The 4,456-nt window shown below is 41.2% G+C and overlaps 1 pseudogene; it reads right to left on the reverse strand.

Moving 5' to 3' along the window:
- Positions 1 to 2,727: 2,727 nt before the first annotated feature.
- LOC115029666 (U2 spliceosomal RNA) lies at positions 2,728 to 2,831 on the reverse strand (annotated as a pseudogene).
- Positions 2,832 to 4,456: the final 1,625 nt, after the last annotated feature.

Raw genomic sequence — 4,456 nt, forward strand, 5'->3', positions numbered from 1 at the left:
ACAACCAAATATGGCCAGTGCCTCCTTTGTGGGACACACTCCTTTAAAACCTGTTGATGCTTGTTTTATTGTCAAGCATATGATGTATCTCGGGGATGTTCATGTGCATTTAAAAAGCATATTTTGTTATAATTCTGAACCATGTATGCAAGGAGGATTTCCTACAAGCACAAGGGCGTGTTTGTTTTTCCCTGTAATTGGTGTCTTCACTGTAGCAAGACAGATGGAACCCTGCTGGTCAAGAGAGAACTAACTGTAAAGCCAATCTCCAAGGGTAGAAGAGTGCAATGCCATCACGTGGAGTTATTTAGCTAACACTCCTATTTCTGATAACGTCTCTCAGTACTTCAAACACAGTGATATATGGAGGGAGATGGAGGGGGGGTGCTTAGGCCACCAAAGGTGATGTTTCAATTAATTATCTCTGTTCTTGGGAGATGAGTTCTAACACAGTTCAGTTAAAATTAATTTAAATCTAAAATCTGTGCTAGAACACGTGCTGTGTGTCAGACAATATCCACAGTATAGGAAATAGTTCTTAAACTTTATAGCTTGTATATTCTAAAAAAAGGACTTTAATATGAAAGGTAAAGAATTCTATTCTGAAGTGTGAAAAGGTATGATGGGATGGTTGTGGGTGGAGCTTGATAGTAGAGTGCTTGCATGCATTACACTCTGTTTCTGTCCCTAGCGTGGGGGAGGGAGGAGGGAAAAAGGAGGGGATGTGACAGAAGCAATGTAAACAGTTACCAGGCAACATTTAAATCACTCAGAGATCTTAAGATTTTAAGTGTAGGATGAGAAATAGGTCCAATACTGAGTGACACATACTTCGTTATCCTGCCTTCTGGGTTTGGAATGTGAGTGCACACCCCAAAAATCCAGAAAAGAATGATGGCTTGCCAGAACTGGACCGGACACAGGGAGGGTCGGGTAAGGAGTCACAGTTCCTTTGCATAGCACTGTGACTACAATGAACAGTCATGTTCTGCACATTTGGAAGTGTCCAGAAGAGAGGATTTTTGAACATTGCATCTCGGAGACAAGGTAAATGTTTGAGACAGTGGGCATGCAGTGATCCTGCTTTGATCACTGAAAAATGCATCCATGCATGGAAACCACATTACATATATTTGCCCAATTGGTGTCAAATAGAAAATAAACAAAAATGAAATAAAACAAGTCTTACAAACTTACAGTCAAAGGTAACTTTTAGATTTTTGTTTTGTTTTGTTTTTGAGACAGGGTTTCTCTATGTAGCCTTGGCTGTCCTGGAACTCACTTTGTAGACCAGGCTGGCCTCGAACTCCGAAATCCGCCTGCCTCTGCCTCCCATGTGCTGGGATTAAAGGCGTGCACCACCACTCCCGGCTTAGATTTTTTATTACACATTTAAATATGGTGAACCGTGAAGTTATACATTTTTGATCTCCCTTCTGTTTCGTTACCTTGTTGATAAGTGTAAAGTTTCTAAGTAGTAGCAGACAGTAGAATAACTGTCCTTTAAGCACATGTGCTGAATAGTTTAATGCCGAGACTTTTCCAACCCTGTGATCTATGTTTTCTTGGCTCCCACATGCTCTTAGATGCTTAGACTCAAAACCTCAGAGACCTGTTCATTCACTCACACTCCTTGAGACTTACTCACTTTGGCATCAGTCAGCTGCTGAGAGACTTGGTTTTTCCTCCTGAGACAACCTCTCTCTTTCCGGATTGCCATTATAGCTACAGTTCTGATTCTCATGTCTGGGCCGTGTCATGGCCCCTCTAACCGACCCCTTTAGCTTTCAACTTAACCTTATAGATTATAATTTTTCTCTAAAATCATTGTGATTCCTTATAAACTTTCCACAACTTTCAAAGCTGACGAAGTCTGGGTTAGATATGGGTTTTAGTGGTCGTCCTCCTGGTTCTAACTAGGGTATACTTAGATTGCTTTTCTGAACACGCCTGCTGCTGTAGCCGTTCCTGGTTAGACCTTTCCCGGAAGTTGGTGCTGTACTTTTGTAATCCAGAGTTCCACTTCTGTCTTCTCCAAAGACACCTTTACTTATTTATTGAACTCATTACCTACCCTTCCAGAGCCCACTCACTTCCCGCCGACTCTAGCAAGCATTTGCACTGTAAACCTTCCTTCTCTGCTGTCTCCACAGTTGTATTGATATAGCGGTATTCTGACAGATCACTGCCTGTTGTCTTATACAGCACCACACATGGCCCTCGGCTTTCTTATTTAATGTAAAGACTGTCTTTTTGTGTTGTTTTATTCCAACCAACCTTCCCTTCTCCGAGTTTTGAAGCTCCTGAGGACTCAGAAATATGTTTGGATTGAATTAAAGGTTCTTTGGGACCCCACTGTGGGCATCTGAGTGACATAAAATTGGGATATAATCTGACGTTAGAGCGCAGGATTAACTATGCACGTCTTTGTGAGAATGGAACCCGAGGACCCTCGACACTTGTTGGATTTCTAAACGACATTCTCCACCTGCAGCTGCTTTCTGAATTTCACGTGGCTTATTTAAAAATTGGAAGCCGGGCGTGGGGCGTGGTGGCGCACGCCTTTAATCCAAGCACTCAGGAGGCAGGGGAAGGCAGATTCTGAGTTCGAGGCCAGCCTGGTTTACAAAGTGAGTTCCAGGACAGCCAGGGCTACACAGAGAGAAACAAGAAACCCTGTCTTGAAAAAACCAAAAAAAAAAAAAAAAAAAAAAAAAAAAAAAAAGAAAAGGATATCATTGATGCAAAATGTGCAATGTTAAACATTGTTCCAGAGTATCCATCAGAACTAGATTCTACACTTGATCTTAGCCAAAAGGCCGAGAAGCGATCAGAACTAGATTCTGAATGCAAATAAATTGTTGTCTGACACATTAATGTAAATGTTGAAAAAAAAAAAACCTGAAAAAGGTATGAGAGCAACTGTTTGGGATACACTTATGAGGGAACGCTGTTTTGATTTTCAGAAATAACTTTTACCATTCTTATTTATTCTTTGGTAATTGTATGTATGCCACAAAGTATTTAGATCACACCCACCTCTGGTTATCAGCCTGCTGAGGCCAGCACTGTTCACTGCTTTGTATTTTTCTTCCACTAGAGGGCAGCAAAGATTCACGATTGGATAACACTTTTTTTTTTTTTTTTTTGAATATAGTTTCGCAAGCACACTTGGACGAAATACATTTGCCAATAATTATAAAACACACTTTCTAGCTTTCTGATAAACTGTGAAGTAAGCTAAAGCGATATGTTTTCTCTTAGTAAAGTACTCTGCGCTTCACTGAAGAGCAGGGCTCCTGCCTTGGTCTTTCAAACTCACCTCCTGTTTCATCCATCCACACAGCAAACATGTGTTACGCTCTGTTCCATGCTGGGAGCTGTGCAGTCCTTATTATCAGACACAGTTTTTGCTCCAAAGAACTCTGTCTTATGGCAAGTCATGTCCACACTAAAAGCAGGGCAATATACTCGTAGAAGACACAATACATTGTACAGCGTGGCTATTTCCTGTTGTATTATTATTTCACTACTCACAATAGCTATAAGAGGTAAGAATTCATATTCCCATATTCTTGGATGGAAAATAGATCACAGAGACTTTTAAGCATTGGGGGCTTGGGCTTTGATCTGTTAAAGAAACTTGCTTGCTGGTCCAGGGTTCCAGCATGAACAGGCTTCATCCTCAAACCTTGTGTAGCACTTCCTCCTTGTAAAGGGCAGTCCCTGTCCCTGGAGGAGGAGAGGAGCGAGCAAGCTTATTTGTAACTCGCCCCTGGGAAGGAGGGGGACTGAAAGATAAGCACACCCAGTTTATTCTCCCAAAGCTACCTGTCAGATACGCCACTGTCTCCGCTGAGCTGAGAGAAGTCAGAAAAGTTGCTTCATAGGGAGGAAAAAAATCTTCAAGTGATAGCATTACATCTATCAGAAGGTGCCTGGTGACTGTGCTTCTGTCTTTCGCAAACATGTCTGTACCAGAAAAGATTTGAGGCTGCTAGTGGGTCATCTCTATTATTTGGGTTTTGTGGTTTGCAGGAATATGCTATGATTTAACTTTTACACAAATGTCATGTGTTTTTGCTTTTGACTTTGCTATCTAGTTGTTTGGGTTTTGCTGGTTTTGTTTTAATTTTCATTTTTCTGATTCAGTAGAGATTCTAAAACCTGGGAGAACTCTGTTTGCACAGCCCATCTTTCTGGCATCTAACTCTTTCATCATCTGTAACTTCTCATTAGCTTGGCTGGCACACCCCCTACCACACTCTGTATCCAATGAGAAAAATTTCCAGGATGCTCCAGCTTTATACAAACACCCCTTAAAGCCTCGTAAGATCCTTTTCTGATTGTATTTAGACAGTCTTCTGGTCTTAATTTTATTTCTCTCTCAGAAGGTGATCGTGTTGATTAGCTGATGAATAAATGCCCTTGGATATTCTATCTCTCGCTATGAATT

This window comes from Mus caroli, unplaced genomic scaffold (genome assembly GCF_978045245.1).
Source record: "Mus caroli unplaced genomic scaffold, Mus_caroli_1 scaffold_17, whole genome shotgun sequence".
Lineage (NCBI taxonomy): Eukaryota > Metazoa > Chordata > Mammalia > Rodentia > Muridae > Mus > Mus caroli.